At 35.9% G+C, this 14,193-nt stretch overlaps 1 protein-coding gene across 9 annotated transcripts in view; it reads left to right on the top strand.

Moving 5' to 3' along the window:
- Window positions 1-14,193, top strand: part of NCOA2 (nuclear receptor coactivator 2) — a 259,079-nt gene that overhangs the window by 118,883 nt on the left and 126,003 nt on the right. The gene's annotated exons all lie outside the window — the stretch shown is intronic.

Here is a 14,193-nt window from a genome sequence, read left to right as displayed (position 1 = left end):
GGGCTACACTTCCTATCAAAGTAAGTGGTATTGGTTATGTTTCAAAGAAAACAAATTGACAGCCTTTAGTATCTTAAAATCTGTGTGTGGCTATAAGAATATTTGACAATTTTTAGTTGTGCTTGTGCTACTTAATGCAAGAAGTTAAAGAGTTAAACTACTGATTTTGTGCATTGTAACCGTTAAAATCCCAACAGATAGGTTTTTCATCCTCATTTAATTTACGCTGTTAATTCCAAATTGAAACTCATTTGGAAGTACCGGTCCAAGAAATAACTTTGGAGATGGTACAACTTATTTCCACTCTCTGAGCATGTATTCCTGTATTGATAGTATCTAAGCTACTGTGTAATTCATTTTTATTTGATGTTATTTTAGATAACTTTGTTAAGGAGGGTTATGATTCTAACTTTATTTCCTGGTAGAGGTGTTGAGTACAGAGAAGTTTCAGTGTTTTCACATTTTACCTTTGACTCATCCCTCTGAATTAGCTTTTTTTAAACACCATATCAGGGACCTTATGAATTTGTTCTTTATTCATTTTAATTTGTTTGCATATAGCATAGTGATTTCAAGTCATAAGACCTTTAGAAATGTATAATAAAGGTGAGGAGCATAAGGATTTGAGGGTTTCTTTGGGTGATTGTTCTTATTTAGTCATTGTTTTGATGTATTCTTTAGACTCAGGTTTGGAAATCGGTCTCACACTCTAAATTTTATTCCTGGTTTTGTATATTTGAATCATTAAGGATTTATGTATAAAAGTGCTATATAATTTTTGTCCAAATTTTTACAAATAGCACTCATTTCTCTGACACTTTTTTTAGTAATAGTTAATTTTGCTCTATGAAACCCTTAGATTCTCTGGAATAAAATGTTATTGAAATATACAAAATTATTATGACTACCACCAAATTTAAATTTATTTTATATGCCAAACTATAATAGTTCCTGTAGTGCTCCTGTAAGGGAGTACAAAGATGAGTAACTTACAGACTGTGACATCAAAGAGTTTACTATCAGTGCTGGTCCACTTTCATGTTTGTAATATACTTAGAATAAAATGAGTATGTAGATCATAACATCGATGACATTACAAGAGTAGTTTTTCACTTTCTGATACTTTGCCAGACACTCTGTCTTTAGAGCTTAAGGGAAAGATGCTGTCACAGTAGGCTAATGGTTTCTGGGTACTGAAAGAAGGGGAAGATGTCACTTGTGTGAAGGCTTAGGGAAGACTTCCTGTGGACAAGTGGCTAGGGAGATGATAAACCTTTGAGGATCAGTAAGATGTAGACAGGCAGAGGATAGAAGGAAGAGGTATCAGAATGGAAGGGATAGAAAGTATGCAAAGAGCCAGGCCAAATCAAAGAATGCTGCTTCATCCAGTTTGGCCATACTCAGACTGTACAGCTACAGAAATACCTGATGGGCATAACTGGAAAACTAAGCAGAGTACACAGATTCCTAAATGCCATTTCCCTATTTAATTTCACAGAAAGTAAGAATAAGAGAAAAGGAAGTAGAAATGACATTTATTTAATTCCTCTGATGTGTTAAGAATTATGATCGTTGTTTAACATATCATACTTAATTCTTAGATCAATAGTCTATGGTAATTTCCATCCCCATGGTAAATACCTGGGAATAGTGCATTAATAATTTGCTACTGATTATAGGTAAGTTAAGTTAATGGAGAGACTTGACATGGGGAAAAGTGATGGGTGAGGCTACTGAAGAGATAAATCCAGAGAAATTGGAAAGAACAATTGCAAAAGTGGGTTCCAAAGATCTCAGAAATTGAAGATTAAGAGAAAAGGAGTTGTCCCCCTCCCGGCCCCAAGCTACTAATAAAATGAGAAGTAGCAGAAACAGAAGGAAGAGGTCCCTCAGAAAGGCGAGGAATTGTATTTTAGACATATCTAGGAAGAAATGTCCATGAGAAGTTGAAAGTTGGGCAACTGAAGCTCCGTTGATATCTTGAAGCTGAAAGTGTAAATTGGGTCTCATTTACATAGATATGATCATTGGCACTGCATCAGGAGATAAGATTTCAATGAGTAGCATTATAATGAGAAGAAAAGCAAGGATTCATTTAAGAAATGTGCTGCTGCACCCCCCCCCCCCCTTTATTGGTGGCAGGGAGTGGGCCCAAACCAAGATCAGGAGGTAGGAGGGGAGTCAAGATACTGTGCTATCATTGAAGCCAAAGGACAACATTAAAGTGTTTTGATAGAAACCAAATTGTGCACAGCTTGAGAGAATGGTAAGAAATTGTGCTCTCTGGTTCTCAGGGGGTCTGTCACATATTTAGAAAGACAAGGGGGCAGTTTGGGTTGTGACTGGAAGCCTGATGCTTGGTTTATGGTCTGGCAAAGAGCAGGAAATGGCCACAACCTGCCTTCATTTCTAATCCTTCCACATGCTGCTTTTTCTTCTTAATGCTGCTATACGTTTTCTTGTTTATCTTGTATATTATCTTTCTCAAGATTGTTTAGGATGGGAGGGCAGAGGGTTTTTTTGTTTGTTTGTTTGTTTTTGTTTTTAATAATCTGTCTCATTGACCCTGCATCTTATAGAAGAAAAAGTAGGTCCAAACCTTCAACTTGTTGGCTTAGGATCAGACTTCCTTAACAGAACTTCCATAGCACAAGAAATAAAAGCTAGAATCAACCACTGGGATAGATTCAAACTAAAAAGCTTTCTCTCAGCAAAGGAAACTATCAGTAATGTGAAGAGAGAGCCTACAGAGTGGGAGAATGTCTTTGCCACTCATACTTCAGATAGAGTGCTAATTTTCAGAATCTATAAAGAACTCAAAAAACTCTACACCAAGAATACAAATAATCCAATCAACAAATGGGCTAAGGAACTGAACAGACACTTCACAGAAGAAGATGTATAAGCAATCAACAGATATATGAAAAAATGTTCAACATCTCTAGTAATAAGAGAAATGCAAATCAAAACTACCCCTAAGATTTCATCTCACCCCAATTAGAATGGCGATTATCAAGAACACAAGCAACAATAGGTGTTGGCGAGGATGTGGGGAAAAAGGTACACTCATACATTGCTGGTGGGGTTGCAAATTAGTGCAGCCACTCTGGAAAGCAGTATGGAGATTCCTCAGAAAGCTTGGAATGGAACCACCATTTGACCCAGCCATCCTACTCCTTGGCCTATACCCAAAGGACTTAAAATCAGCATACTACAGAGATACAGCCACATCAATGTTCATAGCTGCTCAATTCACAATAGCCAGATTGTGGAACCAACCTAGATGCCCTTCCGTTGATGAATGGATAAAGAAACTGTGGCATATATATATATATATATATATATATATATACACAATGGAATATTACTCCGCCATGAAGAATGATAAAATTATGGCATTTGCAGGCAAATGGATGAAATTGGAGGATATCATGCTAAGTGAGATAAGCCAATCTCAAAAAAACTAAAGGATGAATGATCTTGCTGATAAGGGGATGAGGACATATAAGGGGGTGTAAGAGGGGTTAGCGTTAGGGTTAGAGTTAGGTTTAGGGTTGGGGATAAGGAGGGTGGTAAGAATGGTGGAAGGAAGGACTGTATAGAGGGAAAAGAGGGGTGGGGGTGGGGGGGAGGGGAAAAATAACAGAATGAATCAAACAACATTGCCCTATGTAAATTTATGATTTTTAATTAAAATAAATAAATTAAAAAAAATAATCTGTCTCATTGGTTCAGTGCAGCATCCTTGCCTAGAATAGTGTCCCACACAGAGTAAGAGCCTCACAGAATAGTTGATGATTAAATACATGGACATGATAGTGATTCTAATAGCTATTCTCTCTCTCAGTGTAGTATAAACTTATTAAATGGAGACGAATCTTCTTTGTAATCCTAGCAATGCCTTGCCAAATTGTAGCTGAGATGTCAATTTTAGTTACAACAGTATGAGAAGGGGAAATCCAGAGATTTGGGATTCAACTGTTTTGAGTTTGAATTTCTGTTCTTACTAATTTGACCCTAATTAAACTACCAAACCTCTCTGTAAGCCTCATTTTACTTAGTTGTAAAATGAAATAAATCAGTACCTGTGTCATGGGACTGTTGAGAGCATTAAAGAGATAATGTATATAAGAGTGCCTGGCACTGTGTTCACACCCAAGAAATACCTGGTGTTTGCAATCCTGTTGTGTAACCTTGAGTAAGTTACTTAACTTTGCTGAGCCTCATTTTTTTTCATCTCTAAAAGGGGGAGATTAATCTCATTTGGTATTTGGAGGAAACCAGTAAGAAACTCCATGCACAGCACCTAGCCGGCGTATCTCCTACACATGAAAATCAGTAAACACTACCACCCTCTGTTTCTCTTTTTTTAATGGTACTAGGGATTGAACCCAGAGGCACTTAACTACTGAGTCACATCCCCAGTCCTTTTTAATTTTTTGAGACAGGGTCTCACTAAGTTATACCAACTTGCTAAGTTGCTGAAGTCTGGCTTTGAACTTGAGATCCTCCTGCCTCCACTGCCCAGACTACTGGGATTACAGACCTGCGTTGCTATGCTCTGTGTTTTTTGTGTAGAGGCCAAGAACAGAGACTCTGGAACCAGAATACATGAATTCAGATCCTCATGTCTTTATTAGTTTGACATGACCTCTTTGTGCCTCAATTTCCCTATCTGTAAATTAAGAGAAATAATAGTACCAATTTCATACCGTTGTAGTGAGAAAAATCAGTGTATCAGTAAACAGACCATAATATTAAATGTGTGTGATTTAAAAGAATTATAAAATAACATGTCTTTATTTTTTCTCTCTTTAGTCTATTAAATGGTTTTAACTTGATGTAATCTGAGAAGGATAAAATATGTAAGAATAGCGCTTCTAATGAAATTGACCATATTTAAGGGTAATAATAAAACAACAAAAAATGTCACAATTTTTTCGTGTTTAAAGTGACTGAATAAGGTGGTTGTGGTCTTGAGTTTTCTTTGTATAGCAAATAAAAACTACCCTTCGGCCTCCATTCTCGTCAGTATCCTCTTACTAGCAGTGGCAGACTGATTTAGATCTTGTGTCTGAAAAAAATCTTTTGTCACTTGCAAGCCTACCCCCATTTCCCTGCCCTGCCCTTCTGCCTGCTGGACTCTAGGAATGGTTGGGAATGTAGTGTGAGTAGAAACGTGGAAGGAAGCAGCCAAATAGGATGGAGGGGTGGTGGGTAGTTAGACAATCTGGAAACCTTCCCCTCTGTCTGGAGAAGTTTTTCTTTACTAGCAAACCATTTTTGTAACAAAACTCTAAGAATAGCTCCCTAATTGTGCCCCTCAAATCTTTAGTCCTATCAAACACAAAAACTCTATGTGTAAAGAACCATGGAGCTGATTACATCACCAAGGGCTTAACTGAATATTCATGTCTAAAATAGGCTTAGAAAAGTAGCTGCTTCACATCAGCAGATTTTGTAACAGAAATCTGTGTGCGTGTGTGCGTGTGTGTGTGTGTGTGTATGTGTATGTGTGTGTGGTTACATCCTCTTTTCAGTACCAGAGGTTTAAGTGGATATTTTCTGTGTGATTCATGACCACCCCAAATTTCTCTCCCACTCACCCTGTGCTGGCATGGCAAGCAGGCTTGGGCTCTGCGCCAACTCCTATTGCTTATAGTGATTGCCTGGAGTGCTGTGTTGAGGAGAACCGAGAGGCCACATACAGGCTCCAAAGTGATTAATTAGCAAAGTCAGCTGTGCGAGGGGAAAGGCGGTAACTACAGCATATGCGATGTGCATTTGCCCAGCTTGATGGCTTCCACAATGGGGCTCAGCCTTGAGAGACCCAGAGTCTTATTTGTGTCTGCCTACTTTAAGTATATGTGTTACTTTATTCCAAAGTAAAATCTAGATTCAGAATCATGTATTAGTTTGGGTTCTGTAAAAATGACTCATGTTTGCTTTTCAGTGCTTCCTTAAAAAAAAAATCTAAATTATTCTTCTTTCTCATCTGAAATGAATATATTATTCTCTTACCTTTTTATGGATTTCTCTTGCTTAGTTGATACATGATTCTGATCTTCAGTTTTAAAGTTCAGCAGCAAATACTCCTAATCTCTGGGGTGTTTCCATTTCTTAAGCTGCTGATAAATTAACATGAGCCACTTGAAACTTGGGCACACAGCGGTCACTGTTAAGGGACTAGGAGGTTATAATCATTGTGGAACGGTCGCATGTATCATCCTTTGGTTTCCTACGGTTCACAGGTGAATCCTAAATCTAACTGCTGAAGCCCAGAGATATTTCTTTTACTTTGTTTTGTTTTGTTCTTATGAATCAAAGATTAAGGCTTCCCTATTTGGCAGCTAAAAAGGAACACTTTCATTGAGGTAGTAATAAGAATGTTGAAAATGTAAGCCAAGCTTGGAAAAAGAGGATATTTTATACATTTTTTAACTGAGGAATGTATATAATTGAACTTCTTAAAACATGATAAAGTGTACACAACAAAATTTTACCATTTCAACCATTTTAAAATGTATAGTTCTGTGGAATTAAGTATGTTCACATTTTTGTACAGCCATCCCAACATCCATCTCCAGCACGTTTTCATCTTCCCTGATTGAAACCCTAACTCTCCATTCCACCTTTTCTCAGTGGTTGGCAGTCACCATTCTAATTTCTGCCTCTATGAATTTGACTAGATCTAGGTGCCTCAAAAAAGAGGAATCATATAATATTTGTCTTTTCATTATCCGGTTTATTACACTTAGCATCATGTCCTAATGGTTCATTCATGTTGTGACATTTGTCAAAATTTCCTTTCTTTTTACAGCTAAATAATATTCCATTGTAGACATGACTTTTTAAATTTTAAATCCACCCATCTGTCAGTAGACATTTGGGTCACTTCTGCCTTTTGGCAATTGTGAATAATGCAGCTGTGAACATACGTGTACTTACATTAGTTCATTTTTCTGCTTTGGATTCTTTTGGGGACATACTCAAAAATGGTACCTTAATTTTTGAAAAATTATCATGCCATTTTCGTCAGTGACTTCACCAACCATTTTACATGCCACCAACAATGCACAGGGTTCCAATTTCTCTACATCCTCAACATTACTTGTTATTTTCTAGTCTTTTGATAGGGGTATGAGTTGATACCTTAGTGTGATTTTGATTTACATTTCCCTCATGATTAGTGATACTGACATTTCTTCTTGGGAAAAATGTTCGTTAAAAATCTCATGCCCATTTTTCTATCAGGTTCTTTGTTTTTATTGTCAAATTGTAGAAGTTCTTTATATATTCTGGATACCAATCGCTTATACAACATAATTTGCAAATATTTTCTCCCGTTCTTTGGGTTACCTTTTCACTTTGTTGATAGTATCCTTTGATGCACAGAAATTTTTAATTTTGGTGAAGTCCAACTTTTCCTTTTGTCGCCTGTGCTTTTGGTCACATCCAAGAAGTCATTAAGTTCAGTATCATGAAGCTTCCTCCCTTTCCTTTTTTGCAAGAGTTTTCGACCAATATCACTTTTTGTCTGTATGAGGATATTGTTTTCACCATTTTTTTTCAAAGGACTTTCCCCCATTGATTGGATATGGCACTGTCAAAAGTCACTTGGCTGTATGTGTGAGGGTTTGTTTCAGGACTGTAATTGGCTTTTTAAGTTTAGATGTATAATCTCATCAGTTCTCATTGTTATTGTTGCTATGGCTTCCTAACTTTTCTCCCTAACTCAAATCATTTTTGATTTATCTATTGTGGCATTTCTGATCATATTTTATAAGTTTCGGCTGCTTTTTTGTTTGCCCTCTTTGGTTATAGGTCCCTGGAGAGCAAAGATTTTTGTCTTGAAGACTTAGTGCATTACACATTATTGGTACTGAATAAGTGTTCGATGAAATTAGTTAACTTAGAGCTAAAAAAATAAAAATAAGGAAAAAAATCAAAAAACATCAGGTTAGTTATCAAAAATGCTTTTCTATTATTATAAATTATGACTTATGGGACTTTAAAGAAAGAGTTCTTTTTCCCACTAATGACATTTGCTCTTTTCTCATTCTTGCTGCTATAATTGTAATTATTGCTGCCCTAACAAGGAGAAATAATCTTAACTATATTTTTTAGATGAAGAAGAGAATAAGGAGAAAACAAAAGAAGGTGAGGGGAAGGTGAAAGAAATTCAGCCTCTTTCAAAAGCATTTAACAAGTGACACTTGAAGTTGAGTTGGAATTGACTGGGGATACTGAGAAGTAGTGATGTGCTGCGGGATGCAGTCTTGTAGACAAATGTAAAGCACATGTTCCTTAGCACCTTTTGTCACAAGTGCCTCTCATGCCTGTGGAAATTTAGAATAGATGAATATTTATTTGACTCTGAATATAGCATGTCTACAAAGAGCTTTTGGTCTAATTTGACAATTCTATTTGTATGGCCAAATTTGTGAATAAATGAAAACTTGTAGTCTCATCTTTGTTAAACAGATTAGCAAAAAGAGATCCAGAGCCTTAATACTAACCATGACCTGTGTCATGCTCCTCTGTGATACATAGGAGAGAGTGATCCAGGTTTTTCCTGTGCTTTTCAGTGTGTGGCTGTTGCTTACTCTTGGCTGTGTTTGGAGAAGTTAATACACAGGGGAAGTGGAGAGCAGAATCAAAAGAGCTAAGCCTGTTAACCACACAAGTTAAGGACAGCCAGGTCACTGAGGCATCAGCAAGACACTCAAAGGATCTGTGGCAGTTCTTCCTTTCTGTCTGTGACACATTGATTCTCGTGGTTCAAAGATGCAGTGTGGTCTATTCTCAGCTTCAGTTACTTTTTGACTTCCTCATGACATTTGGGAGGTCTTCTCCTTAGTCAATATGTAAATTATTCTAAGACTAGGCATTTGAAAAGTTTAACTTGGAACTTTGGAGTTCCTCTGGTCTGGGCATTTGAAATGGATGACTTTGAGTCCCAGGACTAGATGACTCTCATCTTCTTCTTAGCCCCAAGATTTTACAATTCTCTTTGGCCACAGAAGCTGATGGAGACTTTGTAGGGAATAATGCCAATCTCAGAGGACTGGATTAACAACAAACCATATTTTTGTGGTATACATTCATCTCTCTGAGTTTTTGGCATTTTCAGAAGTCCAAAGAATACAAGGTTTAAGGCCTATTAGGCCACTAAGATTCTTATTAATCCTGGCTAACTCTTAATTTCAGTTTTTAACCTAGTGGTATTCCAGTAACTTCAAAGACTGAATGTACCTTTTAAAGGTGACTAACTTTAGAGTGTTTGCATATGCACTAGTTGGGAAGAATCTGATGCTATAGTTTGAAGTCTCTGGAGTCCTTGGATGAAGTACAAATGCTGAGATGGAATGTAGTATGCTATTTGTGTTTTAGTTCACTTGATGAAGTGGTAACTTGGCAGAGTTGTAGTTAGAAATGATTGCACTCTGTAGTCCTTCTTCTCAGCCCTCTTTTGTGTGGCTATAATTGACTCTTGTAGTATCATAGACATTTATATGCTGCTGTTTGCATAAGCCTTTTATTAGAAATAACCCAACAAAAAAGCACTCTCTGCTAGCTTAGTCCAGTTGGTCCCTTTACAGGGCTCATTTTCCCACACACTGAAAGCATGAAGTCTCTAGTTAATATTAGTAGGAATGATATCTATAAGCACACTATTCAAAGATAGGCCTTTCCTGGCTTACCTCTTGAGGAAAGAGGTTTAGGTCCCAAGTGCCAATTCTGGGCAGATTTAGGCCTGTTGAAAGCAGCAAATTCAAATAGGCAATATTATTTTTTCACCTTGTTATCTTACTTTTTCTAAACTTATTCTTTATTGCATTTGAAAATATATTTAACAAATATATTAATTATTCTATGCCTTTATAATAGATTTTTAAAATCTGATATTGAGCTAAAATATAGAATTTCAGTTCTTAATGGGGCTATAAATTGATATTACAAATGACTTAAAAGTTTATCCACACTGCAACTTATCAAACATGTCAGAATTTTTCTGACTTTTAATCATATGAAAAAATATATGGTCACAGTGTATAAAGAAATTTTTACAGATTAAAGAGTTCCATATTTTGATATAGTAGACTCAGTTTTTTTTGACATTTGTATTATAAAGATTGAGACTTGTACAAACCCCCATATACCTTCCACCTAGCTTAAGAACTTGTTAACATTCTACTATATATTTAAATTATGAAAACAACCTTACTGAAAGCTTAGAAATGCAAATGAAAGTGATCCACAGTCCTAGCCACCTCAACCCAACTGTAATAACTTTATATACTGTCTTGCGTTTCCTCCTTAACCTTTCTGGAGTACAGATATTGTTTCTCATATTTTTGCTGAACGTCACATGAGACTGAGAACTGATAATGACTGTCATAAATTGATGTCTTCTTATGCCATACACTGGGCTAGTTGCTTTATAGATAACTCAGAATCTTCATAATAAGAGTGTAGGGTAGGCATCCTCCCCACCTCCTTTTATAGATAAGGAACCCAATCCTTGGAGAGGTTAAGTAACTTAATTAAGCATCATATACCCAGTACATGGATTCAAACTAAAGTCTTAATTCTAAGGCCATGTTCTTTCTTCTCTATAAAGTGGCCTCTTCAAAAGCATTTTTTTTTCATGTTTCTACGTAATCACTTGTTTAAAGAAGAGGAAATATTTTGACCACATAATATAAACAGCACTAGGATTGATACTGCTAAGGAAGCTGGGGGGCAGGGAGAGAAATGAGGGTTGTGATCCCTGCCCTTAGGTGTTTGTGCTCTGACATTGAGGAACCTAACTCCTCTGATACACCATCAAAGGAATCTACCCCTATGACCTACTGAACTTAAAGTCAGTTGTGCCATGTAGAATAAGCCAATCTTTGAGGTAAAATTGTCATATGTATAGTCTTGGGAATCATGCAGAATATGTACATCAGGGAGTGGAGAATGTTGAAGAACCATTTTAGATTTCTGTTTACCACCAGCTCCCAACTGGAAACAGCTCAGATGTCCATTTAACAGGACAATGGATTTAAAAAAAAAAAAAAAAAAAAAGCAACATGTTGATACAATGGAATACCCTTAGCACTAAAAAGGAACAAATTCATAATATGTGTAATAACATTAATGAGTCCGAGAAACTAAATACTGAAAGAAGCCAAGACAAAAGAATACTTACCACGTGATTCCATTTATTTGAAGTTCTAGAAAATGTAAAACTAATCTGTGGTAATAGGAAATCAGAATATAGTGTTTGTTGGTAGGATGAGGAAGTGGAGATTAACCAAGAATGGGCACCGAGAGAACTGTATGCAGTTGTGAGAGTTCTACATCTTAGATAGGAATGTGACTCCATTGGTTTGCCTCAACTCTTGAATTTTACTCCTAAGATCTGTGGTTTGCACAATGAATTGTACCTCAATTTAGAAACTAAAACATTATTTTATTGAACTCTCGTTTTACCTCTCACCAGACTTCTGGATTAAGAAATGAACCATGATTTATGTTTAACAGCCATCATAAAATGTTAAAGCTAGAAACAACTTTGCAAATTATTTTATCTGATTCCCTTATGAACACTACTGCCTTGGTGAAGAAAAGTTTAAAAACTGCTAATGATAAACTCTGCTGTAGCTACCCTCTGTACTCAGGAGGAAAGTTAGGCGATTTTACCAATTTGGGCATACCAGCAGAAAACATGACAGAGGGACAGATTTGCTAACAGCAATAAAGCTTGAAGTGTAAGCACAGATTCTGGATCAAGACATTTTCTTAGATGTATTTGGCAGGAGACATTTTCTTACTGCAGTTGATCTGATCGGGGAAATTTATAGCATTTTGTTATTGCCCGCAGTCTGGCTAAAAAGTAGTTTGTAAACTCCATTGTGGTTAATAAAGGACATGGGGAGTGTTCAACTGTTTGTGAACTCACCCTCCCTCTGTGGAAATAATCTATAAGATCACCAAAGATTTCATGACCTTGGGAACGGAAAAAAGACTCATTTGGATAGATGTCCCTGCACTTTTTATGCCAGTCTTCTAAAAAGTTTTCTCTTACACCTACTGGCCACTGCATTAATTCTGTGATGTCCTAGCTGATCACTGATTTTAGGTTTTAAGTGTATAATGAAATATTTAGGTGACTGTTAAAATCATTGTGATATTTAAAGGTTCTTTAATAATTATCTTTTAAAACTCTGAATTTTGCTCTGCCTTTTATTATGAGTTGTTGCCATGGGCTGGTGTTTTACATTTTTAAAAATTTTTAATTTTTTTTAAGTCCCTGAGACATTTTATTTCCTAATTCAAATTCTTTGTTTAGGTCTTTCCTTATGAAAAATCTACATTCCCTGACACATGTTGCTAATGATTTCAGGCTCTTAGTTGGTCAGGTAGTCTTCCATAGGAGCCAAAGGTTGCTTTCAGTGACTTAAAGAGAATTAGTAAACACTATTCCATTGTACCTGAGTTATTTATGTGTTGAGTGTTTCATAGAATTAAACTAAGAGTTTCAGAATTAGAATTGTCAAATTCTTTGAGTTCTGAGAAATTTAGATTTCTATAGGTAAGTTTTATGTGATAATGATAATAATCCTTTCTGTTGTTTTATAACAATTCCTGGTTGTGTGTGTGTGTGTGTGTTTTGTATTAGAGAATATTGTGTTGGCTCAGTTTACTTATGAATAATGCAATTTATGTAAAATGATTTTGTGAGATGAAAGCTCTCTTTCTTGATCTCCTGGTATTAAAATAATTATTCCTTAAAATATGTACACACAAAAGACAAGTGCTTTATGATTTCACTTGTATGAGGTATCTACAGAGTCAAATTCATAGAAACAGAAAGTAGAGTGGTAGTTGCCAGGGGCTGAGGGGAGGGGAAATACGAAGTTAGTTGTTTAAGAGGTAAAGAGTTTCCGTTTTGTAAGATGAAAAAGTTCAGGAGATTGGTTGCACAACAATATGAATACACTTAACATTATTGAACTGGACACATAAAAATGGTTAAAATGGTAAATTTTATGTGTTCTACCATGATTAAAACTAAAAAATGTGTATTAAAAACATGTCTTCCATTTTTCAAGTTAAAAACTAGTTATAACTGCAAAATGTAAAATGCAGGTCAATGTATTGACTTCAGATTAAAATCATATCTTTGAGTCTCACTGTGTACAGCATTCTTCCTGTTGTGTGTGTGTCAGTGTGGTTTTCTTTGGGGGCAGTAGCTACTTACCCTGTCATTTTCTCCACCTCCGACAACCTAGCATTCTTATATTTAAACTCTTTCCCAAAATTGCTTGCCTGATGGCATAAAAACAGTTTTTAATATGAAACCAGTATATGCTAATTACTCTAATTTGATTATTACACAATGTATACATGAATCAAAACCTCACATTGTGCCCCCTAAGTATATATATTTATGTGTCAATCATGCAAGTAATGAATAAATGAAACAAACTATAACCAAAGGTGGAGTAGACATATTATGTAGTCTGCTGTGGTTTCATTGTCTAGTACATCCACCTGTTACTTAGGGATGTTTAGACAAAATTATGGAGCAAACACTGTGTCAGGTTCTATGCTAGTGTTTCCAAATATGTTTTGAAAGTTGATTATCAGAAATAGATCAAGTTGACCAGACTCGAGGGACATTTTGAATTTTTTTTAAAGATTGTTTTGGTGGTGGGAGTACTTCTCTTCTTAGAACAATTTATTACTTAAATCAGAATATGTTCCTATTAAGAGTACATTTCAGTATTAAAAAGTGTGTTTACGTGTGTGTTGGTGTTAAAAAGCATGTTTTCACATGTTTTACTAGTGTAGGAAATTAATTTCCAATATGTGAATAGCTATTATGTCTATAAAGTGTTCATTATGCCAGATTTGTCAGATTTATATCAATCAGGGCAAAGCTCAAAAGAGAACAAGGGAGTACATATTTCCTTCTGACTGTTCCACTTTGTATTGCTTTTCATAGGAAGTGTCCGTGGCTAGTGTACTGCATGTAATAAAAGGAAGACTATGTATCAGAATGTTTGTTTTGAGCAGTTATTTTTAGCATCTCTAGAAATTGTATTTTCATTTTAGGCTATCCCTTTTATGTATTATAAGCATGCCACAAAAAGTAAATAATTTTGGACATGTGTATATGATTGCATGTGCATATTGCAT

Source organism: Sciurus vulgaris (assembly GCF_902686455.1).
Source record: "Sciurus vulgaris genome assembly, chromosome: 1".
NCBI classification, from domain to species: domain Eukaryota; kingdom Metazoa; phylum Chordata; class Mammalia; order Rodentia; family Sciuridae; genus Sciurus; species Sciurus vulgaris.
Note: the sequence above shows the minus strand (reverse complement) of the source record. Positions and strands in the feature narration are given on the sequence as shown.